At 46.5% G+C, this 27,670-nt stretch overlaps 1 protein-coding gene across 21 annotated transcripts in view; it reads right to left on the bottom strand.

The window, feature by feature from the left end:
• TRERF1 (transcriptional regulating factor 1) overlaps window positions 1-27,670 on the bottom strand; it is a 195,017-nt gene that overhangs the window by 141,322 nt on the left and 26,025 nt on the right. The gene's annotated exons all lie outside the window — the stretch shown is intronic.

The following is a 27,670-nucleotide window of genomic DNA, read 5'->3' as shown; positions in this document are numbered from 1 at the left end:
GTCGGTGGGACCAGGATGAGGACCATACCATTCTGAGGCACGAAATCACAACCGCCCGACCACCAGGAAAGTACACCCAAAATTTCACCCCCTCCTGTCAACAGTGGGTGTGCTAGGAAAACGCTTGTGGGCGAGCTTGACTTTGTGGGGAACGTCCTGTGTGGGCAATGGCCACCTAACCACTAGGAACCAAGGGAGAAATACTCGGCACCCCACAGACCGAGAAATACCCTAATTCCATTCCAGCCCCTAAATCCTACCCCAAACCCTGCACTCCAGGGAGCAGTCGCCACTTGGAGAAGAAACTGAAAGACTTAATGTTGTGTGAGTGGGACCTTGGCCAAGCTATGGCTTACAATAAAGGTCAGAGCAAAAAACGGACATGAAAACCCATTGGCCAGCTGCCTCCTGTTACAGAGGAGGAAACAGAGACCAACCCTGCATCACAAAGCTAATTTATCAACAGGAGAGCAGATACTGGATGCCAGTTCTCAACCTCCCAGGGCAGGGCTTCTCAACAGCTTATCAAAGGAACATGGAGCAGATGCTCAGGAAATATTGGCTCAGCCATACTGGACACTGGCTGGTTCAGAACTCACAGGGAGTGGGGAGGCTAAAATACTTTTTGTCTGCAGACACCAGAAGGTCTCACCTTCTAGACATATGTTTAGGGAGAAGAGTAGCCTGTCCTCATGATCTACTCTGGCTCCTGAATCCTGGAGTTAGGGGCTGCTCTTCAGTGGGTCCTAAACTAGCTCACTGAACCCACCTGCCATTATTCCCCAGCCAAGGATAAAAAAATAAAATAAAATCTGGGAGACGGTGGTTCTGCACAAGGCACAGGACTGGGGTGGAAAACTGGCCTCCATCTTGGTGAACACAAGGGGGGCCTCAGGGGGAGTCACCCTGCCCTCCTCCGTGCCTTCCTGTGTGTGTGTGCACCATGAGAACACTGACCTCCAAGAAGCCGCCAGCCCTGTGCATCTCTGATTCTAAACTTGCGCATCCTCTCCCACCCCCTGACCACCACAGCACTCATTCTCCTCCCCCCGCTTCACAGCTCAGCCTTCCTGCTCGCTCCACCTGCCCAGCACATCTGTGAGCCCTCAGATCAGAGATCCGTACACTGGAGGGTCCCGTTTGTTTTTGTCCCTAATTTGAGCTTCCCCGTGGGCTCTCAATGTGCCTTCCTGAATCATCCCCATGGAGTAAGGCTTTGCTCCCAATTACTCAACCAATAAAAACACAATGAGGGACTACTGTGCACAGGGTGCCCGCCTGGCTAGAGGGTGTCCGTGTTTCAAGGGCAGTGAGACAGACACTCAGGGTTGGAATAGAAACAGCCAAACCCCAGTCCTGCCCCCTGAGCCTTGATCTCCTTCCCCCGACTGATAGATACATCCGACATCACAGCATACGTTTACATATTTATTTGCTATCTGTCTAGCTCACTAGAAGCAAGGCTGCACGAGGGCAGGAACTGGTTTTGTTCATCCTAGCACACAGGGCAGCACTTAGCACATGCAAGGGTTAGATGTTTGCTGAACGAATGAGTGAGCAGCCAATCCTGGGTCTTCCTCAGTCATGACCAAGTTACTTAATGTCTCTAAGTTTCACTTTTTCCTCACTTATAAAACAAGGATAATATTAACGTATTCTTTACGCGACGGGAATGAGAATTAAACAAGAAAATGATCGTAAAATCATTTAGGATGTACCTGGCACACAGCAAACAATCAATAAATGTTAGCTATTACTTGTTAGCCATTATTATTACAGTCACTGATGGAAACACAGGGAAATAAAGCTTCTTTATTATACCCTGGGCAGTTTTTAGGCTAAATAACTAAAATCCTGTGTATGTAAGATCCATCTACGAAGGATCATTAAGAGGGCCTGGTCCATGGGCCTGCATAGCTACTGCGGATCCCGCAGAGCTGAGGTTTTAGTGTAAAATGTTTTCACATGGTCTGAAGTCATGAGCTCATTTGTGTAAACGCTTCTTTATGGGTCCCTACCATAGCCATCATCCAAGCAATTAAAGTCTTAAAATATCTAACTCCTGTCCTCAAGAGCCTAAAGTCCAGCTGGGAAAAACGAGACATTAATATATGGAAGGAGAACTATAAACTCAAACTGAAAACAATGTACACAAAATCAAAATGTCAAATAAATGCACTGGAAACTAGGACTGTGCAGTGCTGATCAATGTTTAACAACCAGCTCTCAAAAAAAAAAAAAAAAGCCTTGATTGTATCATTTGTCAATTTCCAGGGTGTAAATACTCTCACTATGGCCAATTTCAAGCCACCACTGGACTAGGTCCCATAACTGTTCCTCAAGGTCAAGGGCCGTGGGTCACGTGGTCAATGCTAACTACTCACATCTTCATGGCACTTCAGGTTACAAAGCACATCAGAGGCTATGATTATATTTCACCCTCAACATCTGGTCAGAAAGGTATTATTGCCCTGTTTTTCATATATGGAAACAGAGTGTCAAAAAAATACCAAAACTTTTTCAGAGTCATTCTGCTAGTGAATGATATTGACAGGGCTTGAAGCAGGACCTTCTGGGACACCGGGATCCCTCACTGTACCCATTGCTCTGATAACAAGGGCTTCCTACGGGAGAAGCGGTTAAAGGGTGAGCGGTACGTGGAGTGTAGGGCGGGAATGAAGGAGGGGTACAGTGCTCAGCCAGACGAGGAACTCACTCACAGACCCAAAGATCTAGACAGCACGGAAGGCACGAAAAAACTTGAAGCTCAGGAAACCATTGGTTCAGCATGCTTCACACCAGAGAACTGCCTCCCGAAAACAGTGATTCGGTTATTAAAATCTGCATTCCCAGATCCACTGCAGCATGAGGTGAAGGGGCAAAAGAAACGCAAAGCAATTTAAACAACGAACAACAGGGAGGCTGGCTAAGCAAGTTATGAAATACCCACATAATAGAATGCTGGGCTACCACCCAAAGTCATGTTTTAAAGACCAGTTTACAACTAGGGAACGCTCACAGAATATTGTTTTAAAAGCACGTTACATAATAATATGTGCCGTATGATTCCAGTTTTGTAAAAATTAACAGTAGGCAAACACGTCCTATGTATATATGCATAGAAAAAATTGCAAAGATTTCAAAATCCTCACACTGGTTTCTTCCAGAAGGGTGAGATTATGGATAATTTATTGTTTCTTCTCGATGACCTTCTGTATGCTCCAACTTTTCCATAACATGTTTTTATAACCAGAGAAGCAATAAATAGACCCTCTTTTAAAATCTGGATTTTCGAAGGCTGAGAGGACTAATTACGAAGAATCAGTGAGTAAACGCCCAGGAAGACATTCCTCTGGGGCAAAGATCCAGGTGCTCACGGCTCTAACACCTTCCTCATACCCCCCAAGGAGAAAGCCAGGCTCCCCCCAAAGTCTAACTCCCCTACGCACTCTTCTATACCATTCCCTCAACCCCTTCTTCAGGGGGCCATCCTCTCAACCTCATCCCCATCCATTCACAACATGGCAGGGACAAGGCACGGAAGTCTCAGTGGAGGGTGGACAATAGTAATTCATGAGAACCCTCCACGTGCCACGCAGCATGCCAGGGGCTTCATACGTGTGAATTCAGATGTACGGCGATTCCAAAACGTAGGTATCAATATCAACATTTTACAAAGGAGGAAAGTGAAGTTCAGAAACGATATCCAGGGTCATACAGGCCGTGAGTGCCCAGAATTGAAAATGAAACCCAAGTCTAACCAGAACTGGCCCACCGATGTTTAAGAAGCTTGCCGAACAACTACACTTGACCATCATGAAATGCAAAATAATAATATTCCAGTTCAACCTACTTCAATTTACACTGAGGCTGAAAGTGAAATGCACCACTGGTCCTGATTTGAGAATACATAGATATTTAATAATTTAAAAAAAGAAAGAAAGAAAAGGAAAGGGGGGGGGAACCCTCAGCTCTGTGCTCATCCCTCATTCAGGGAAGTAAAAATAAAAATGGAACCTTCCCCCAACACATTGTGCTTTAATGAAAGCACCAAGCCAATCTTCTTCACTGCCACCCACCCCAGCCCACTCCGTTTAAATTTAGGCAACCACCAGGCAAACTGTACCCAACTGCATTATCTGAAATGAAGTCATGAAGTCCTCATCTGTAACACCGCACTTGTTGCAAGGAAAACAGGGCAGGGTTGGCATCCCGGGGGGACTCTGGGGGTGTGCCTCGGAAGACCCCTTTACAAAGAGTGGGTTCTGTGACCTAGCTCTCCGCCTGTTGGTGTGTCACCTTGCAGCGGCCAACTCCCCCTCTCTGGGTCTCAGTCACCCCTCTACAAAGTTGGGGTGGACTGACAACAGGGATCTCGAAGGCCCATCTCAATGTACAGCTCTATGGTTCCTAGGACCCTGGCGTGCAGAGGGCAGCTCACGGGGCGAGGCCCGGACGCCCCACCGCCCTACACCCAGAGAATGAATGAATGGCAACCCAAGATGCAGGTGACGGGGGCTGAAAGAGTTGGTCAGGCCGGGAGCTGCCACAGTTCTCAAGCTCGGGGCTTTGGAATACTCAGTTCTCACTAAATGTTCGGCAACAGGAGGGAGAGAGAGGGTTGAGTTGCCAGGAAGGCTTCAGCAGGGAAGGCTCTGCAGCTGACCGCCCTCTGGTCCCATCCAGGCAACGCCAGAAGGGATGTTGCCCGCAGGGACTCAAGGGACCCGGAGTCCCTGATCCTTTCTCCCCACACTTGATTTTTTAAATGGGATCTGGCTGGGGAAAGGGGAGTTACGAGCTAACGAAAAATTCTCTCTGGTTTTCTGGATGAATCTGAGGCTCTGGGGGCCCACAAGCTAACTGGATTTTTCTTCCAGCAACCTAGTCCACGGATTTCCTTTCAAGGTGTCCTTCCAGTGTTACATGAGTGCATCTGAGCCCTTACAGTAGGTCTGTACCCACTTCCTCAAGCAGAGGTCTGGGGCACCCTGGGAAAGGGGAATAACATTAATAGTCACAACTCAAAGAGAAGCCTAGCCTTAACAAAAGCAAAACTCACAGCTCCATACGGGAGACACCATTAAACCACTCTGTGCTCGCTGAGACCCACAGACTGACCACACTGTCTAACCAACCTGAGACTCCAATCTCTGCCACCAACGGACAGGCAATCTGGATCTGATCAACGGTCTCACACACACTCAATTCCAGGCCTCCTCAGGCCCTGCCCCCTCACACCTGGAGCCTTCCAAGTAGGTCGTTCCCACTTCCTCATCTGATGAACCAAGCTCTAAGGACGCCATCAGAAACCCAGGAGAAGACAAGAAAGTCAGAGAAAGATCTAGAGAAAGAAGAGGGCAACCAGTGGCCTCAGTGCTCTGAGGCTCTCAGATGCGTGACTTTATTATCCAGCTCCAGGAGCTGGGTAAACCCCCAAGACCTCCCCCCTCACCTGACTTTCACTGAACCAACGACCCCAAGCCTCAGCCCCCAACCTTTTCACCTTGGCCAGTCATCAAAACCCAGAACGCCAGACCATCCAAAAGCAGTACTTTCGAGGTGAATAAAAATGAGATATGCATATCACACTACTTTACACAGTGCTGAACTTACCCAGCCACCCTTCCCCAGAGGGGGAGATGACAGAGAAGAATAAATATTTTTGATTGTAGGTAAAAGAACGGCTGATGCATATAGTATTGAAACGCAGGAACTCTAGAATCAGATCTGGATTCAAATCTAGGCCCTTTTGCTTACAAGCTGTGTGACCTCAGGCAAGTCACTCAACCCCTCTGAGCTTCCTAATCTGTGAAATTAGTGTTATAGGAGAGAGTAAATATATATATATATATATATATATATATACATACACACACACACACACACACACACACACACACACCCCTTGGGACTTATTCATTAACCCACAAGTTGTTTTCCTCAGCAGGTTAAGATGAAAGGGGGAGAATTATGAGTCCCCCAAGGACTAGAAGGATCCAGACTCCAGAAGCAGAGTAAGAGCAACACCACAGGCCCATTGGTCCCCTCCCCCTAACACACATACCCTGCAGCAGGAGGTATGGCCCTCACTCACAAACAGCGCCGCCGCCTCCCACCCCCCCCCCACCCCCCGCCAAGGCTGCCCTTGCAGACAATGAACTCTGCAGAAATGCTCTAGGCTTCTAGTTTCAAATCGTTTTTAGCAGCAGAATCCCAGACCCCAATATAGAGGAAAGAGATAAAAGGCAAGATGCTCCTAGAGAAGCAGATTCTAAGATTAACTGATCTGCAGCCTGGAAGAATCTTGCAAACTAAAACTGCACCATAATGGAAAAGGGGGGAAAGAAGGGGAGGGAGGAGCCAGAGGGAGGAGGCAGAGGAGAGTGGCAACAAGAAATTAGCTGTGGAACAGGACTGGGACCTCACGAGGACGGCACCTCACTCGTGTGATAAAACTGACAGCCTCAGACACCTTCCTCAGACAGTAATCGCTACACAAAACCCCTTGTGAGAGGGGTCAAAATGACAAGACAGAGGCACCACTGAGATATATTCTAGAAATTACACTATTATTTCATTATTGCCAAATATGTATTAAGATTCAAACACCCAACCTACTCCCTACTCCCTGAATGATAATTACGTAGCTGACACACCCCTCATGTCTCAAGACATCCCCTGGGAAAATGAGCCCAAATTCCCAATGCCCAGTCGGCTGCCTCACTGCTCCTCACTCCACTCACTCTCATTGTTTCTCCTTTTACATTTCATGGGACAGCATTAGTTTGTCCAATAAAAGCTTCACCCCACCAAACAGAAGCATATCAGGCCAATTCTGCCAGCTCAAAAGCTTGCCCCCTTTAGGAATGCATTCACAACCCAATCAAGCACAGAATGTGACTTGCCAGTTTGGGCAGGCCACCTGCCAGAAGACACCTGCTCATCAGGAAATAATACACATGGCAATCATATGATAAACCAGCCAAATGGCAGCATTACAAAAGAGGGACCTCACGGAGGGTCCTTCAGAAAGCACGACCAAAATGGGAATATTCCTTCTACTAACCATATAAAGTTTGAATGACGTGAGTTAAGACAGCAAAATATTTTTACAAGCATTCCCACCAGTCCAGCTCTACTTTGCAACCTGAACCCTACTGTGGGGAATATCTGTTCAGCATCAGCGACTCCCCAGGAGAAGGTGACACGGCAGCAGTGTGGGAAGAGCAGGGGCCTCGGAGTCAGAGAGTTCTGAGTTCAAACCCCAGCTCCAGCACTTGCTAGCTGCGTGTGCTTGACTAAATGATGTATGTCGACTGGATAAATGTAAGTAAAACACTCAATAAATACTAGTCCTTTCCTAACGCTAACCTCCCACCTCCAACCCTAACCCAAAGTGAAGCAGCTCCAAGCATTGTGCAAAGCACCAAGAACTGGGCAAGTACCACTTAAATCCAGGATGAGATCACGCCTGTGTTTGTACAGTGTGGCATTAAGGAACTGATAGTGCAGCCATGGCATGCCCTGGGTCTTTATTTCCCCAAGTGCCTTTCCATACTCTGCCCAACACCAAAGTTCTAGTCATCCTTCAAAACTCAGCTCCAACGCCATCTTTGTATCTCTCAATAAAAATTAACCCTCTTCCACTACACCATTTGGCTCGTATGCTTATTACAGTACTTCCTTGGTTCTGCTTGGTGTCACAGGTGTGTTACGGTCAGTGCTTCAACTCCAAAGAAAAGAATCTTCCTAAGTGGGATTTTGTCTCTCTCATCCCTTAAACCTCCTGGGCCTGGCACACTGCCTTGTGCAGAGCAGGTCAACAAATATTTCAGATGAGTGGATGGGTGGATGGGGAAGGAATCCATTCAGGACAGTCCTGACACCACATAAGATGCATTATCAAGCATTTAGGAAGAGCTCGTGTTACATAAGCCAATGAAACTACAAGGAGGAAGGGCTAAGCGTATACACGGACAGGGGGACCATCCTACAGAGAACACCAGAACTGGGGAGAAGCAGAAGTACTAGCCTGGAACCCGAGCCGGACAGAGCTGACTCGAGCCCTGCTCTAACGTGGACTTCAGCGGACTCCCATCTCCTCCAGGGGCCTCAGTTTCTCCATGTCAGTTACTACCTGCTACCGCATTAGACACATGGAGAGACTCAATCAGATGCAGGGAAGGAAGGTGCCTTGGAGGGAAAGTGCTGTGTATTCCCCAGGGTCCTGTTTTATTTTCTAAGTGGTTTTGGTTTTTGTAGTACGTTGTTTGTGACTTTTCTAAAAGAAAAGTCCAGAGGAAGAGAAATGAAACAGAATGTACAGAATTTTTAAAAATAAAACAAAAATCAAGAGGAAGTGGGTCCATCTCACAGGTTTCTCATTAAACCAATAGTCAAATTTTAGTAATCGGCTTGTGTTATGGTTTCCATTACAGATGAGAGCATAGTAAACTTAAAACCATCAAAGAGAAAGTACAGACCCCACTGCAACAAGATCCCGCCCCCAGAGCCGCCCGACAGTGAGGTCTTATCTTTCCCAATTACCACCTGGGGGCCCTGTGCTCCTCAGCCCTGCCTGCACGAAAAGAAGGGAGAGGCGCTGCTGAAAGGAAGCCAGGCCCCAAGTGCCAACACTTAATCAAAAGAACCCACGCCTTCTGAGTGGCCCCAGTGCTGGGGGGCCTGGCAGATGCAATCCTGATGTAACATTATCCTAAAAACACTGGGACAAGAGAGTTCTTCCAGACTGAAGGCTTTAGAAAAGGACTGTGCATTGCTATAGACAGTGCCAGGCCCAACGCTGCATCTGAAGTAACCAGAAATTGACAATGGGTCGGAGGGGGAGTGGGGAGAGGACAAGCACTCCAGAGGTCACTAAGCCCGGAACTGAGGCTTTCCAAACACGCTCTCTAGTGACTGAGGGCTCCGGGAACAGAGGCCAGCTTCTCTGTCCTAATTGCTTTCTTTCTTTCTTTTTTTTTTTGGTGAGGAAGATCAGCCCTGAGCTAACATCTGTTGTCAATCTTCCTCTTTTTGCTTGAGGAAGAGTCACTCTGAGCCAATATGTATGCCAATCTTCCTCTATTTTATATGTTGGAGGCTGCTACAGCATGGTTTGATGAGCAGTTTGTAGGTCCACGCCCGGGACCTGAACCCACAAACCCCAGGCCACCAAAGCAGAGGGTGTGAACTTAACCTCTACGCCACCAAGCTGGCCCCTTCTCTGTCCTAATTTCTGATTCCCATCCCTCAAGGGCAGATCCTCTGTAGCGTGGCAGTGAATAGAGACAGTCGCTTTTGGTGACCACCGCTTATTCACACTCTTTCTGCCCTCCAAGCAGGTCCCACAGGACCCAGGGTGGATTGGAATTCCAGTATTACAGCATTCCAGTGTCCCAGGAGTCAGTGCGGATGCTGCGGAAGGAACACCAGCTTTGGAGTCAGAACTGCATTAGAATCCTGATTATCTGCATACAAGGGGCCACGCAACCTCTCCAGCCCACCCAACGTTAGCAGGCTTTCTTCCTCCCGTCGGATCCAGTTATCACGAAACAGGGGTCACAGGACTCGCATCTTTTGTGCAGAGAAAAATACTCCTGGTCCCAGTCACCTACTGTCTCCCTCACCCCAGCCTTTACTACACCAGCGAGAACCAAGCAGAGGGATCTGTATGGCTCAGTGTGGTACAACTCAAATGACAGCTACACAACCCAGCACACAAACACATCACAAAGAAGAAAGAATAGCAAATTATAATTACCCTCTTCCTGCAGGGGTGGGGGCAGCAACTTCACCCTGTCTGAATTTTCCTCATGGTGAGGGGCTTTCATTTAGCACTTCATTCATTCACTCCCTCTCTCAATACTGGCTTATTGAGGGGATGCCCTGGAGAAGCCACTGCAAACAAGTCACAGAGCCCCCCCACCGAGGTCCGTACCCTCTGGGAGGGCAGCGAACAGGGGGTTGGAAGAGGCCAGGATGTCACAGCGAGACTGGCAAATTCAAGCACCTCTGCTCCAGGTAAACAACCTCCGCCGCCCAAAGCTGGGGATGGGAGAAGACAGGGACTCAGGGAGACACTAACGAGAGGGAAGAGGCAGAAGCAATGGATGGCCCCTTTATCCCACGGTCCTCACCAGAGACAACATCCAGCTGTGGCCACCATTATCCTGAACGTCCCAAGGTCCCGGTTTCATGGAGTCGATCACCACTGGCCCCATAAACCTTGGCTGTGTCCCACAGAGCCCCAAATAGAAGTCCTGACAGCCTCTTGCTCCCAGGGCAGGCACAAAAATCTCTGGGAGACCCAGGGCCTGTCTGGGGCCTTGCGACCACCTCCTCTGCCTGACGGGCCAGAACATGGAGGGAGGTGTGAACTCTACTGCAGGGCCTCATGGCCATCCTCTACAGACAGCAGAACAGCACGGTCTGACCAATCACGGGAGAAGCCCAAGAGAAGGGGATGGGCCCAGGGGATGGGAAACGGGGTGTTCCACAGGGGCCAACAGCAAATCCAAGGCGGAGAGGAAGAAACTAGCCAAGTGAACACAGAGGCCAACTTAAGATAAGTGAATTAATTACCATCAAAAACCAGGGAGTTCATCACTCATTACCTAGAAGGAACATCCTAACTCCCCTCTCCTTCCCAAAGGGCCCCCTCCACCATCCATGCTCTCCAAATGTAAGATTCACAGCACTTCTCCTATTACAACTACCACTTTTTGAGCCCCACTATGCACCAGGCTTTACTAGGCGCCTTAAATATCTCATCAAATCTTTAAAACCACCCAATTGAGGAAAGTGTCAGTATGCTCATTTTACAGATAGGAAACTGAGGCTAGGGGCTTACATAACTGACCCAAGGCCCCAGGGCAGATATGCACACAGACATGCACAAAAACGTTACACCTGTACAATCAGATTTTAAATTCCATGAGAGCCCCAGGCCCTGCCACAGAGTCCGCTTGCAGAGAACCTGGTTCCTAGAATGGTGCCAGGCACGAACAGGGCACTCTGTGACGGCCTCTCCAGCCACTCACAGCCCCCCACACCCTGCCCCACCCAGCCCCACTTGCAGAGGGAACACGCCACGCCTGCAAGTCTCTTCAGTTCTTCACAACCAAGCTCATCCTCAAAGACTGAAAGGCCCCAAGCCATGTCTACCATTGGGGACCAAATGGAATTTCATAGGTTCATCTCTTGAAAGGAAAAGAAAGCCATCACCTGCAGGAGAAAGGAGCCAAAGACATTTCTAATGAAAAGGAAGAAAGTTGTCAGGCTTTGAAGCATTACTCTCAGTGGCCAATAATCAAGAAATAAGAGTAGGCCCCTTAAAAAAAATTAATATTCCATGCAAAACTAAAACCAGACCCAAGCATAAACTGCTAATTTAAAAGTAAGCTAACACAAATTTGCATACACTTATTTAATTGACTTCAAAATATGCCTAGCACTGTTCTATAGAGCTAAATAAAACTCCAGTGGGAAATTTGGGAAGGAGGAAGCTAAGAAGGCTATGGACTCTCATCCAAGACCTTCTTACTACTTAGGGCCACAGGAAACATTTTCTTCTCTCTCTCTTTAGACACTCATGGCTGGGTTGCCTGACTGCAGAAGACCCTGTCGCTCCCGACTGGCATGTGTCTGCCGGGCACCCGAAAGCTTTACAGTAAACGGTGACTCATGCACTGCAGCCACCATTAGTACCGCTAATGTAATAAGCCAAAGTTTGTTCCATCCACATGAAAGAGAAACGCTGGGTGCAGGGCTGTGAGCCTGACTCAAACTGTGACCCCCGTTCACCGCCACTCGTCAGCATTTAGCTGAAACACACACTCTAATTACCCAGATCTTGGGGACCAAGGGCAGAAGGAACGGGGGTTTCTGAGGGAGGGTCATAGCCATAAACACAGAAGTGTCACTTCTCATCAAGCTAAATCTCCTCATGTGATCGTTCATTCAACACATATTTATGAAGCACCTGCTATGTCAGCCGCTGGGCCATGTGCCAGATACACAAAGGGGAATGAAACAAACATGGCGACCACCCTCGTGGAGGTCCTCAGTCCTGCCCTAGCTGCTTTACGTACTTTTTATCATTTGACTTACTAAATTCTCATTTAATAGCTCCATCCTACAGATGGAGAAACTGAGGCTGGGAGGTCACAGCAGGATCCCATGGGTAATTAACTGGGGAGCCAGGACTCAAACCCCCTTCTACAGCACTCTGGAGCTGGGCAACGAAACGCCAAGTCACCCGGCAGTGAGGAGAGACGAGCAAGGTCTGGTCCCTGTCTCGAGGAGCTCAAGACTAGCGGAGGACATGCACAATGAAGGGGGCTCCAAGAGAGAGAAGCCCACGAGACAGAGACAACGAACCTGAGCTGGGGGAGATTCTGCACATCCTTCCAAAAGGAGGCCGTGGTGGGGGGAGGTGGGAATAAGGCCAAAAGAGCACGCACGGGCAAGGCTTCTACTGGGTTGAGCTGTGCCACCTCAAAATTCATGACCACCAGGAACCTCAGAATATGATTTATTAGGAAATGGGGTCTTTGCAGATATCATTAGTTAAGACAAGGTCATACTCATCTTCAGCCTACCCTAATCCAATGACCGATACCCTTAAGGCAGAGAAAAAAGAAACACAGACACACACACAGGAATAAGGCCACATGACAACAGAGGCGGAAATTGCAGTGATGCATCCACAAGCCAAGGAAAGCCAAGGACTGCTGGTAGCACCAGAAGCGAGGAGAAAGCCACGGAACAGACTCTCGGTCAGAGCCTCTGCAGAGAGCCAACCCCGCCAACACCTTGATTTCGAACTTCTAGCCTCCCAAACTGTGAGAGAATATATTTCTGTTGTTAGACATCACCCAACTTGTGGTACTGTGTTACATTGGTCCCAGGAGGCTAACACAGGTCAGCTCCGGACAGGCCTCCTCATTGGGTTAAGGACTTTGGACTCCAGCCCGCAGGCTGCGGGGAGACTTTACGCAGAGCGTGGGGATAGGTTGGGGAGGAGTGTTTTATAAAAATCACTCTGGGGCTTATGCCCTTCAAATCTGAGGACTTCATTCCTATACCTGTTAGTCCTCCAGGCTCCACCGTCCCTCTGCTTTCACCCGCCCACACTCTGCTTGTTGGTCTCGTCCACACCTACGGCTGCAAGCACCAGACGCTGTTTGCAGATGGCGCCAGGACATTCTTCTGCCCAGATGTCTCCACCTGCCCTTCCCACAGGTTTCTCAGACTCAACATGTCCCAAGGCGAGCTCAGCTCCACATCCTTCCCCTCCACCTTGTTTCTGTTGGGTTCCTCCCTATCTTTGTTGGTGGTACCCAGTCATCACCCTAAAGCTGAGGCTCACCCCGGACTCTCCTGCTCACCTCCACATCCAGGAAGTCACCAACTGCCTGTCCATCCCACTCCCACTTCTCACTCCTATGACTGGGGCACAATTCTACCTCCTCTCCCTCTCGAATTCCTCTGTGGCCGCATCATGGGTTTTCATTCCTCTAGGAGGACTCCCCCTTTCCTCTCCGCCCTCCACCCCAATCCAGCCATCCTGAATACCACAGCCAAGCTAACCCGGAGAAGCGCAGCTCTCAGAAAACCTGACTCCAGGCCCCACCGCACCCAGCCTGGAGGCCTCTGGCTGAGTCACGGACCTTTACTTGGTCAGGAGCCCCACCCAACCTCATTTCCCTATCCTCCATGCCCCGAAAGATACTCTCCTCCCTCCTCCTGATCCTACCCTCCAACTGTTCTCTCCGCTAATTCCTCCCTCCCGTCCTAGCTAAGCAACCGCAGAATCTGAGGCCCCAAGAAGTCAACACCTTAGGACTGCCTGCTTTTGCTTACTAGGAAACTCCCTCATTGATCTTCTTTGTATTCATCCAAAGCTGAGCTAAATTCACACCTGCAGCTCAGGGAACTCCTCGTACCTGAGGGCGAACAGTGGGGAAGGGGTTTGCAGGGTCACTAAAGTGTTTACGTATTTAATTAAGGTTAATATATCCATTCCCGAGGCTAAAGCCAGCAGAGAGGTCCCTTTCCCAGGGGGCTGGACAGTACCTGAGGCTGCGGATGGGTAAATGGAGGCCACCACTTACAGCTGTGCTCCAGAGCGCTGGGTATCATCCTATTTAATCCCCACAATAACACGACCAGTTAAACGCTGTTATCACCGCCACTTTACAAGACAGAAGAGTGAGGCACCAAGGGGTTAGCACCTTGACTCAAAGTCTTACAATCAGGAAGGGAAAGGGCAGTGATAAAGGAACTCTCCCACCCCAGGTGTGACCTGGTTCACAGCAGTGGAAGGGGCAGGAATTGGCTCGCTGGAGCCCTGAGATACCACGCCCAGCACACAGCGCCTCCTGTGTGTTTGCTTGGGGATTGATACAGAGTTTGAAGCCCCTCCTGTGGGGCTCTCTAAGCCTCGTTTCCTTATCTGAAAAACAAAAATAACTGACCCCACCTCGAAGAGTTCTTGGGAGGACTGAAATGAGATAATGTACACAAAATTACAGAACAAAAGGCCTGACGCATACAAGGTGCTGAAAAAAGATTCACTGCTTTAAATTGAAAACAGAGAAGTTCGGAGAAAGAGTGAGACAGAAAGGCAGGCAGAGCGAGAGAAGCATCTGTGTGCCCACGTGGAATAAAAAGTATTACTGACCCACTAGGCAGCCAAGCCCACGACACAGAAGCCACCGGTTCTGAGGGGCACCAATCCTCCCTAACAGCAAAAGTAAGAATAACGGCAGCTACCGTGTACGGAGGACTCCCTGAGCACCACACATAACTCCAAAGGAGTTAGTCTTCCAACACCCCTAGGAGATGAGTTGGTTATCCCCATTTTACAGAGGGAGGAACTGAGGCTCAGAAAAGTTGATTGACTTGGTCACGGTCACAGAGGCTGGCAGTCGTAAAGCCGGGACTGACCCCCAGGGGACTGACTCCAGGTCCTATATCCCATCACTGCCTCCTGAAAATCAGTCAGACCCCCCTCATGACCTTCACCTTCCTTCTCCTCCACCTCAGAATGTGCTGTCCTTCCACCTCTTCTCTTCTGCCCCTCTCCTCACCCCAAGAGGAGAAAGCCGCACTCTCGCCAATGCCCACGACTCACCTTCTACTTTTTTTTTAAGGAGGATTAGCCCTGAGCTAACATCTGCTGCCAGTCCTCCTCTTTTTGCTGAGGAAGACTGGCCCTGAGCTAACATCTGTGCCCTCTATTTTACATGTGGGATGCCTGCCACAACATGGCTTGACAAGTGGTGCACAGGTCTGCACCAGGATCTGAACCGGTGATCAGGCCACAGAAGTGGAACGTGCGAACTTAACTGCTGCATCACTGGGTGGGCCCCACGACTCACCTTCTTGAGAGGACGGGTGGTACAGATGAAGGAGCAGAGGAGAGGAGGCGAGAGGACTCTGTCCTGGGCCCAAGTCAGCCCAGGAAGGAGCTCAGATCCCTTGCAGGCCCTGCAAAGCTCAGCGCCCTCACCTCACAGGTTGACAGAAGGCTCAAATGAGGTAACAGACATGGATGTGCTCAGTACACCCAATAGGGCTGCACAAATCCATCTGAGACCTTCTAGAACCTTCCCCCATCAGATACCACCTCGCTCTTGGGCATCCTGACCCTCTGCCACTTGACTAGTCACTAGCCCCTTGCCCTGAATGGCCCCAATTTTCCTCATCCTAAAAACACCACGCCTGACCTTGTTGCCATCTCATGACTCACCTTTGTAGAGATTTGTGTAACCGCCCCCTCCAGGCTGTATGAGCTCCCCAGAGGCAGGGACAAGAATTCAGGCAGCTCTGTATTCCCTATGGGATCCAGCATCACGCCTTTTTTGGCATGCATTCAGGGAAACCTTGACAAATAGTAACTGAAAGTAGAGAGAACGTTAAACCATAATACGCTAAGTTGTTCTCACAACCAACAAGGGGGTGGAGAGGTTATCCTCATTCACAACGGGGAAACTGGGGCTCAGGGTAAGAAGTTCAAGGTGACCTAGTTCCCAAGTAGAGGAGCTCGAGGCTGGAATTTACCAGTTAGGCCCCAAAGCATCCCAAACCAGAGGAGTGGCTGGCCTCCTTTCCTTCGCGCCTTGTGCATCTTCTACAGAAGTTCGGGGGCCTGCTCACCAAATCTGCTCACCAGAATGCTCTCTTTAAGTCTTTTCCCCTCGGGCCACATCTCCCGTTCTGAAACAGAAGGGGCACATATCCCTTCGTTTAATGTTTCTTCTCGCGGTTATTTGCCTCAGCTCTGTAGGCTGCTTTGTTTTGGGGTGCGTTTGTCTATCTCCCCCACTCTGCTGCCACACTCGGGATGGATCTGCCCCCAAACTACAGACACTGCAGAGATGGGGACAAAACGAGGGAGAGCAGGCAAGGGCCCTCTGCACTCTGCAAAGATGTTAATGTCAAGGGTGTTTGCCCAGAAGCCAAGAACTCCTGGGATCTCATCTGTGGATGCCACCATTACCTCCTTCTGGGGTGGAGACAAGGGAGCCGGAGAAGATATGTGACTTGCCCCACACCAGATGGCAACGTAGTGACTCAAATCCAGCCCCGGTGGATGCCTTGCCCAGCGCCGTCTCTACCACAACACGCTGCCCACGGTTCCTCTTTTTACTACCAGAATTTTCCCCCTTCTTTCTTCTTTTAAAAACCTGCATTGCATATTAACAATTTTACAGGGAAAAAAAAAGCTAATCAAAAACACATCAAATAAGCTCTGCGCTTTTCCAGATTCTTATCAACACGTGTGCCCAGACTGTTACCTGCTTGCTATTAGCACAATCCCACATTCTTCTCGTTCCACTTAACTTCATTCCATATCCATGTATACATGGGGAAGTATTCCACTGTGCTTTGTCACAGAGTTTACTTAATCAATTACCTGCATTTGGGTTATTTCCAATTTTTTTCCATCTTTGGACATGGTTTTCGGCCCTTTGGGATTATTTCTGTGGGACTTCTTCCCAGAAGTAAAAATACTGGTCAAAACGTATAAACAGTGTCACTGCTGTTGTCGTCCAAGTCGCCATGCTCTTCAGAAAAGCAGCTCCACTTTTCAGTAACATTAGCGGTACCCTATTTTCTTACCCACAGACCACAACAGCAGGTTTAATAAATTTGGTCCATTTGTCACTGATATTACGGGTGAACTGAAGTACTACCTCTGAGCTGTTTTAACCTAAGTATCTTTTGTGTTTAGGAAGCTGAACGCTTCTCCACATCTCAGCTTATTATCTGGGCTTCAAACGAAATGATCTGTTCCTATGCCTTGGCTATTTGACCAATACAGTCTGAATATTTGCCTTAACGATCTTTATCAGTTCTGTGCATACTTTTGACAACAAGCTCTTATCCATCAGTTTATCACAACTGTTTCCCTCTTCTATTACCTTCCCCTGTAGCACAATTTTTATTATTGTTTTTAAATCCACTTTACTGAGCTACACCCAGCTGTAAACATGCCACCATGAAAGCCCCACCCCGAACCCCAGGCCACACACTCCATGAAGAAATGGCTGCGTCCATGGGTATTATTTTGAATGTACAGATTTACACATCCCATTTCAATGATCATCTTTACGGAATTTTCACAAACACACATTTGCTCTCCACAGCCGAGGATAAACATTCCATCTGCTGTCTCTGAGTTTTAAAGAGTTTTTAAAACTAAGTTTTTAATACATCTAGAATTTATAACACACGATGAGACATAAATCTGAGTTCATTTTCTCCATATTGTTATCTAGTTTTTCCCAAGAGCCATTCACTTTAAAATAATTCCTTTCACTGTTGTTTGCCTTTCCAAATTTGCCATATATGAATGTCTTCTGTTTATCTAGATCTAATTTGTTGTACTGATCTCCCATTTTTCTGTTTTATTCTAATACTGCACAGTTTTAATAACTACTGCTTACCTGCCTACTTTGCTTAGAGAAGCCCGCTGCTGAAAGATTTTCAAAATATATTTCAGTATGCTTGCCCACCAATTTTTCCTGATTATTACTATTACCATTTTTCATGCTTTATAAAGTATTTCATTGGAATTTTAACTGCCAGAGCATGAAATCTAGGCAAAAATCTTGGGAGATTGACCCTTCCATACTTAAAATTCTAATCAGAAGCAGCCATGCAGGATTTTGTAATTTTCTGTGAATAGAAATTGTGTCATTTGCAAACAGCTATATTTTTATCTCTTCCTTCCCTATAGCAATCCCTCTAGTTTCTTTTTGTTCCTATATTGTTATGACAAGCATCTGTTAAACTATGTTAAATAAGAGTTGCGATAAGGGTCATTTTGGTTTAGTTCCTATTTTGCAGAGCATGCTTCTAGTATTTCTCCACTCAGCATCTGTAGCCCCCATGGAAGGCTTGGTACGTGATTATACACAAGCAGGCTCTTCATCATATTTAGGGGTAAATTCCCCAACACACCTATTTTTAGTTTTATGATGCTTTATAATGCATATATAATTATTTCCAGTATTTTTCTGCATCTGTTGAGATCAAATTCAATTATTCATCAAATGTTTATTGAACATCGATTATATTCCAGGCACTGTGCTGAATACTAGGTGTTTTGATTTTTATGGTTTATTTCTATTAATATTAGTCTTTTTGTATTGAAACACACATATATTCCTAGGATGAGCCCTGCTTGGTAATTTTTCAAGACTCATTTTTCAAGAGCCTGTTAAGTGACTATAAAATTTATCTGGAAAAATTAAGAGACAAGAATATTGAGATATCAACCTCCAAGAGTCAGTTCAAACGCCACCTACTCTGTGAAGCCTTCCTAACCCTCACTTTCCTGAAGCATGATTCCCAGCTCCTTCCTTTGGGCTCCCACCATCCTCCCTCCCTCCACTACCACATTCATCACAGGGATCATAATGCAGTCAAATGTCCACGTACCTGCTTCCCTTTCAGGACTCCATCACTGAGGACAGAGCCTGAGTGTGTCACCAGTGCTAAGAGCCACGACGGTGGATGAGAGTCACCCAGTAAATATTTCCCGAAGTAGTTAGGTCATTCACCTATTCATTTATTTCATTGATGATGACTGCAACTGTACTTTTAAGCAAAACTGATCTGTCATTTCCTTCTTGGGATCAGCAGGGCATGGACAAGCCGGCCCAATTCCATGCACACACAGAGGAGCTGTGGGCCATTGGGCAGGCCTCCTGTCCAAGGAGATACTGGAAATCTCCAGCAAGAGGTTGGCCTCAAAGCGACTTCAGAGAAGAAGACAGGTAAGATGAAGTTATTAATGATCCCAACAACATGGGCAAAGCCCTTGGGATGGGGGGAGCCAGAACAGGTGACTCTCTGCAACACAGGCATGGGGACATCTATGAAGGTTACCAAGGCCCCAGCTGGCTGGAGGAGGCAAGACTCCAACCCCTGGGAGTAGAACCAGTCATCACTAGTTACCACTTATCAACACATACTATGCACCAGACACCCTATACAACTATCTTTCCAATCACTCTGTGAGGAACATTCTATAGTTCCCATCACATACACAGGCTGAGGTCAGTCAGGTTATGTAAGTAATTTACCTAGAGCCACATGGCCAGTAAGTAGGTGAGCTGGGATTCAGACTGATGTCTTCCCACCACACTTTGCTATCTCTAGCAAAAGGCCGGGGCAGGGTCTTGGCCCCAGCACGGGGCTTGGATATCAGGCCCATTAGCAGAACAGGAACCAACACAGAAGCGTCTTAGAAGAACCGAGACTTAGAGAAGGAAATAGGACACAGGAACAAGGCAGGAGGCCCTGCCATGTCAGAGCCAGAACAGTGTCTGAGCCCAGAATCCCGGCCGGAAGGGATGTGAGTCTCCGCTTCCTCAGGCCAGACGTGACTCTAAGAGTGGAGGGCAGGGCTGAACTACAGGAAGCAACCAGGAGGGCTGCCCTCACCCGAGATGATGCAGGCTGGGTCTGGGTGGGTATGCCCTTCTCAGTTCCACAGACCACAAGGGGAACCAGCGTCTAGCCAAGCAGGCCCTCCACTGCCGGGGGCAGCATCACCTGCATCTAGAATTCGAGCTTGTGGAACATGGAGAATCTGACTTTGAAGAAACACCTTAGGTTTTCCTTCTCTGTAAAGTGAACAGAGCTGGACCAGACAGCCTCCGCCGGTACCGTGGATTGGGTTCCTCATCTTGGGATTCTTCGCCTTAGCAACACCATCTAAATAACAGGTCCTATGGTCTATAGACAGGCTTCAGGAAAGCAAACGAAAAACTGGGGGGGTTCGATGTGCACGAATGGGGGTGAGTGTATTTCTGGAGAAGTCCATGGCTTCCATAACATTCCCAAAGAGGTCCACGGACCACAAACGAGGTTCAGAATAACTGATCCAAATGTACCTAAAAAGTCGTCTAAACTAGTAGAGGCTAGACAGCTGTGCTGAGCCAAGGCAGTCAGCTCAACCAACCAAATATGCCCAAAGAAATTCTGTAGCCACAAGCTCTCTTCTACCCTCTCAGACCATCTGGAAAGTCAGAGACAGGGCCTGGGTGGGTCAGGACATCCCATCTCCACCACCTGAAAGGAGAACAACACTAATTTTTTGCAATAGGTAGAAGCATCGTCTTCATACAGTTGATGGCTTCGCTAGATACTTAGCGTCCTAAGGTCAGAGGAGGAGCAGGTACCATTTCTTCTACCTTCTCCCTCTTCATGGGTCGGCCCCACCTGGAGCCTGGGAGAAACGCAGAATCTGGGGCCTCGCTGCTGGCCTGCTGGACCAGAATTTGCATTTATCAAGGGCTCCAGACCCCAGGTGGTGCGTGTGCACCTTCAAGTTTGAGAAGCACTGCTGTACTTGTTTCGGTGCAAATTCATGGAAGAAAGAAATGAAGGAGAAAAGGGAAAACAGAATTAACAAATAAGAATGTGAGAAAGTGTTCGGGAAGAGAACGACATTTTGGCTCTTATAAAAAATAATGAAATTGCTAAACCATGATCCCAATTAATTTCAAAAGAATGAACTGGAAAAGTTAGAAAAGAAACACAAAGACCCAGTAAATGAGCCACTGATACATTGGGCAAGGGATTTTATGTGTAATCTTAAGCTAATAACTGAAAAGCAAAGTTAACAAGATGATACTTAGAAATTTATAAGATACCCAAATTAAAGCAAAAGGAAAGACAGTTAAACTGAGCAGTAACAGAAGATGAATTAGAAAAAGGCAAAAACAACCAATGGATTCCTTGGAAAGTCTTTCTATAATGTGCAAAGATTTTTTGATCACTTAAATATGCAAGTAAAACATTCACACTTTCCTTTTGACAAATTAAAGCACGCAATTTAAAGGTGAGGCCTCCCCAAACACTCCAGCCCCGAGAGGGCACCTCCGATATAAGCTGGCACATGTTTTTCAGGCCTGTTTTATGTGAATACGTGATTCTACCAAAAATATGATACTGTCAAAAATATGACATCGTTTTCTTTTTCAAAAATAGCCTCACATTGTACATACTCTGCAACCTGCCTTTTTCACTCAACATTACATTTCTGAGATCTATTCCTATCACAAGGTATCAAATGTAACATATTCCTTTTAACTACTCTTGCAGTGTTTTTCCAACTCTTCTGACTGAGTCTCACATATGAAAGAAATATATTTCATACTGTGACCCACTTCACACTTGTGAATATGCAAAACTGAAATGAACAATCTCACCAAATATTTACCCACACTATGTGCGACGCATTCTATTTTCTATTCTTTGTTTCACACTGTGTCACAACCCACTAAGTGATTTATTGATCCACGAATGGTCTGAACAGTCCAAGTTTTGTTTAGCCTTTACTAAATAAATAAATATTTATTCATTCATCCTACTGATGGATATTTACACTGCTGTCTCCAATTTTCCACTATTACAACAATGTTCAATGAACACTGTGCATGCATGTGAATGTTTCTCTAGGGCATATACGAAGAGTGGAACCACTGGGACCTAAGATATGGGCATTAGAATTTAGATAAATATCACAAACCGCCTTGCCAAGCACTTGCATCCATTTACTCTCACCAGCAATGCACAAAAGTACCTGTTCTTTACACCCTTATCGATTCACTATATTATCAAACATTTTGATCTTTCCAATCTGATAGGTTACAAATGCCATTTTCTGATTTGCATGCTTTATTATGAGAGTTTGTGCATCTTTTCTTTTTAAGAGTCATTTACCTTCCTTTTCCTGTGAATTTCTGATCCTGTCTTTTGCCCATTCTTCAATTAAGTCAATGATCCTTCTCTATTTCCAAGAGCTCCTCATATATTGAGAAAATTAGCTCCTTTTATCATACATGTTGCAAATATTTTTTCTCAGATTATCACATACCTTTTGACTTTGTTTATGGTGTTTTTCTCCTGCAGAAGTTCTCATTTGTTACTGTCAAATTTATCAATCTTTTATGTCTTTTGGGATCTGTGTCAAACTTAGGATGGTCTCTCTACTCCAAGACTCTAGAAAAATTCTTCTGGCACTTTTCTATTTTCATCCTTTATTTAAATCTTGGTCTATCTTGATAGACTTATTTTGATCTAAGGCACAAAGTAGAGCCCCTGCCTTCCGCCCCCGACCAAGATAGCAATCTAGTTGTGACGATACTATCTTTTCCCATAAATTTGAAATACGGCCTTTATCACAAGTTGCGCGCGCACACACACACACACACACACACACACACCTGTTTATGTCAGGGCTTTCTATTCTGCCCCATCACTCGCTCAGTTCATTCAGTACTGAAATATTTTAATTATCGTAGCTTTCTAAAAATGTCTAATATCTGTCAGAGCTAGGCCCTCTTCTCTTTTTCTTTTTCATATTTTCACGCACGTTAATTTTTCCATATGAACTTAAAATCAGCTTTTCTACTACCAGAATAATCCTACTGGTCGTCTGACTGTGATCACGTTTTAAATGTACAGGAGAAGTGATATTTTTATAACACTGGCTCTTTTTAGCCAGGGTTATATTACCTTTCTGCTTAAGTGTTTTACACCCCTTTGTAGCACTGAAGTTACATAGAAATATAATTTTTATTAAGTTTATAACTAGATAGTTTATCTCTTTTCTTGCTTATATAAATGGAATTTTTTTTCTCCCATCATGTTTTCTAGTTAGCTATTGTTTATAGGGGAGAACTACTCATTTTTGTGCATTAATTCCACACCCAACTACCTTACTAATTCTTATTCTTTCTAGTTTTGCCTCCTCCCTTTTAGTTTTTATACTTCTTATTTCTTTCTCTTATCTAATTATACCAGCTTCTCCCTCCAAAACAAGGTTATATAATTATGGTGCTTAACCCGTGATTTTAATGGGAAAGCATCTAGTATTCATCACTTCAATACTAAGCAAAATTTGGCTACCGGCTTGACAAAAAAGTACTTTCTCAAGATGAGGAGGCATTTAATTGTTTCTACATTCTGAGTTTTATTAAACACAGATGCTTCATTTTTCATAAAGCTTTCAGCACCTTATTTTCTCCTTAGATCCTTTAATATGGTGATTTTTATTAACAGAAATCCTAAAATTAACCTATCCTTGCATTCCTGCTCTGAAACCCACGTGCCGAGGGAGTTCTTTCAACAGGCTGCTGGATTCTATTTGCTAATTTTGCTATTAGGATTTTGCATCAATATTCAAAACTGAGATCACTTCGTGGTTTTGGGCGTGCGCACACAGTTCTTTTGTCACATTTTGTTACACTAGCTTCATAAAAAGAATTTTAGCTTCCTTCATTCTTTGCTCTAGAAGAGTTTAAGTAGCATTAGAATCACCTGTACCTTCAATATTTGAAAAAATTTACCTGTGAAATCGTCTGGTCTACAACTATTTTAAGGAACAGCTCTTTGATAACTTTCTCAATTTCTTCTATAGCAATTGGTTTGTTTAAATTTTATTCTATTCTGGTTTGACTTTGTTTTTGTTTTTTTAATTTTTAAAGAACACATACTCCCATATAACATAAACTATTTCTAAACATAGAAAAAGATCCTACCAGCATCACTGTAAGAAGTAAATATAGCCTCCACCCCAAACCAGGACAACGCCCAAACGGCCTGGTTCCTAATTGCTGCACCCCTCCTCCTTGGCCCCACTTAAGGCCTCCTCTTTTCTCACCACCAGATTCACATAGAAAGAGAATGAATGGGTTTGCAACACACCAGAAGCACACTGGCGTTCCCCACCTCCAGCACCATCGGAAGCAGATGGCTGCACTGTCAGGACTGTAGACAAATGGCTCAGTTCCCTCCACCTCCCCTCAGCGGCGTCCCTTCCAATGTCTTCTGGGCTTGTTTTCAGAGCCTCACCAGCCCCTATCCATCTCTGAAGCCAGCAGCCCCACCCTACTCACACCAAATCCTTGGCCTCCTGCTGGATAACATCAAGGAATCCACAGGTGTTCATTCACCAGCCACCTGCCAGATGCCTGGGGTACCGGGCGTACAAGGGTCCTGCCCTCTAAAAGCATGTTATCCGAGTGAATGGTTAAGACCTGCCCACAGGGAACAACAAGGTCTCAGTAAGCAGCCCCGAACAACCAGGTACTAAATAGTGCAGCAGAGCAAATCAAGAGAGACATCGAAATCACTGAATCATCAGGAAGGCAGTGGGAAAGACACTTCAAGCAAGGGACCCAAAGCCAGGCAGAAGGAGGATCGGCCCAGCGTGCTAATGGTGAACGGTGGGATACAGCCTGGCCAGGGAAGGAGGCAGATAAGCCTGGGCCCCGGGGGCCCGGGGGCCCTGGAGCCCCACTGAGAGGTTTGGACATGACACAGCAAGCAATGAGAGCCACAGTGGGCTCCTGTGAAGGGGAGTAACAGGAAGAAAGCGGTGTTTTGGTCACACCCCCCACATTCTATGATGCCAGACTTGCATTCAAAGAAATGACTAGCTGTGCCAAGAACTCGGTGAGCTGTGGGGGACTGTAAACCACAACCCTATGCTGATGCCACAAGTGACAATGGACACACACACACACACACACACACACACACACACACACAAAGTCCAGGCTCTAATTAAAGACACCAAGCTGGAATCATACTGTGGCACTAGGATTTAAATAGTTTATTGCACTAAACAATAAAAACCACATTGCCACAAATCTCTAACCTCAGGGGGCATCCGTGCTAGCCCAGCTCGTCTCAAACTTGAAGTGTACTCGGATCACCTGAGGATCCTGTTAAAAATGCACATCCTGATTCTGCAACAGTGGGTTCTTCGTTTACATCCACGAAGCTCCGAAGCGACGCTGGATGCCCCTGATCCAGGGACCATGCTTTGAGCAGCAAAGGACTGGATGATACTGAGGGCTGGCTCCCAGGCAGCAGATTATGGACATTAATCACAGGCAGAGAGAAGACTGAGAGCTGTCTGGGGTCAACAGCAGAGCACCCAAACTAACCAACTCATTTTCTATTCGAAAAATTCACCATGGGAGTTCAGTAACAGGCTCGAGCCATTAGTAAATAGAAACTACCCCTGCATTTCACAACTGCCATCTAATTACTCTCAAGTAACCTTTCACAGCAGCCCTAAGCTAGCTCTTTCAAGCGCTGATGCCACTAATCAAGTCATAAAGCCTTAAAGCGTCATATTATTAGCCTTGATAACAGAGCATAAAACAAAGCCCAATAACAATTACATTTGCCTTTCCTCCCAGCTGAGGCCATCCGTCAGGCTAACATGTGCGTTTCCATCCCAGGCCAAAGGAAAACACATTTAACCAGTGAGAATTTTGTACCCAGGATGAGCGACCCAAGAGAAATTTATGAGCTCTTTTATGATCCATCTGAGAAGATTCTAGAAAGCAATCCCAATCTGCCACAATCCTAGCGACTTCTTAACTGTCCCTTGGGTAACTTGGAAGTCTGGAAGAAGCTTCTGCTTCTCTCCATCACTTCTGCTGAGTCCCCTCCCCTCAGGTCGCCTACTTAGGCACAGAGAGACTCACTTCAAATCAACCCCATCACAAACCACAGAGGTGCTTGCAAAGGCTCAATTCTGAAATCAGATGGCCTGGGTTTCAAGCTGCATGCCTGGACCACTTGGAAATGAGGCAGGTGGCCAACGAACGGGGCAATGATCACAGAGATTGTTCAAAGGTAGACCTGGACCCCACCTCCATGTGACCACAGACTACACACATACAAGCCATCAATTCAATCAATCAACTGTCTAAAGTGTGCAGAACCTCCCCACTCTACTATACACTGTGGGGATTGAGAAAACACAATCCCTGAACTTGAGGCATTGGTCAAAGAGGAGATATAGCACCCCACACTCATGCAGCAACAATATTTTAAGTTCCCTGATGGCTGGCATCCACCAATCTGGAGAATTTTCTATACTTGTGGCCTAAAGTTCTATAAAACATGGATAATGACAACTCCTCCGTGAAGATTAGGCCATTGGCTGTGGAAGGAAATAAGCCTGAGGACTTGCCCTGCTGGGAGTGAACACTCCTGTCACAGTGCTGACTAAGCAACACGCGAGGAACAAGAATTAATCTGTCCTCCAACGGTGGGTAAGGGACTCCCACAAGACTACACAGTGAGTTTTAGAGCTGGGGGCAGAAATCAGGCCCCGCAACTCCCAGGCTGAGGTTCTTTCAACCAAATCACATTCCCCTCCCCTCTACTTTGGAATTCCCCTATGAAATTAGAATTAAAAAGTTTCCCACTTCTGTGCTCTTTATCCCCCCACAACCCCGACCAACCTTCGGAACCCCCTTTCTCTTGGAGAAGCAACATAAGCATCTGAGAGCTGGCCCGGTTCTGCTCTCCCTAAGATGGGTCAAAAGTCAAGCAAAGTCACATCCCCCCTTCAGGACTTAGGGTCCTCTTCTCTGAAATGAAGAGGTTAGTGGAGATGATTTCTAAGGTCCCTTCTAGCTTTAAATAGAGTCAATAGAAGCTTTACTTTGCAGTTAGGAAGGAAAAGGGGCTCCCCAAACCCACGGCCCCTGCTCTGTGCAGGGAGGATGGGCTGGTCCAGGCAACTGATAAGAAGCCACATCCATTAAGAACCTGTCCACCAATCGCCTCCCATGGTCCACATAGAGCTTCCCCAGCCCACACAAGAGGAGGGGTGACAAGCTGCCAGCTGTCTTCCCAACTTTGCCAGGAAAAATTCTTAATTCAAGTTTGTGTTACAATGCAGTTTTTTCTTTTTAATGACTTCTTTAAATTATAAAATTGATTTGTGTTCATTACAGGAACTCAGAAAACATTTTATTTTTAATTACTTTTTAAATCATAAAAAATGTACATTCATTACAGAAAAATCAGAAAACTTGCTAAAAGAAAATCCCACCTGTAAACAAATCTATATCTAGTTTTTAATTAAGTCCAGTTGAGAATCAAAGAAACTCAAGGGTTGGAATTGACCTTAGAGGTGGCGTCCTGACTATGCCATTTAAAGTCAGGCGGATGACTATGATCCAGCCCAATGCCCCTGTCTCCACTGTCCCTGACAGGTGGTCACCCAGTCTCTGCTCAAACAATTCCCACTTTTCCAGCCCTTTTCTGGACAGCCTGGCCATTTGGTTCTTCCTGCAGGAGAGGGCAGCCATTATACACATAGGCGAGT

Source organism: Equus asinus, chromosome 8 (genome assembly GCF_041296235.1).
Source record: "Equus asinus isolate D_3611 breed Donkey chromosome 8, EquAss-T2T_v2, whole genome shotgun sequence".
In the NCBI taxonomy this organism is placed as follows: domain Eukaryota; kingdom Metazoa; phylum Chordata; class Mammalia; order Perissodactyla; family Equidae; genus Equus; species Equus asinus.
This window is presented reverse-complemented; position numbering and strand designations above follow the sequence as displayed.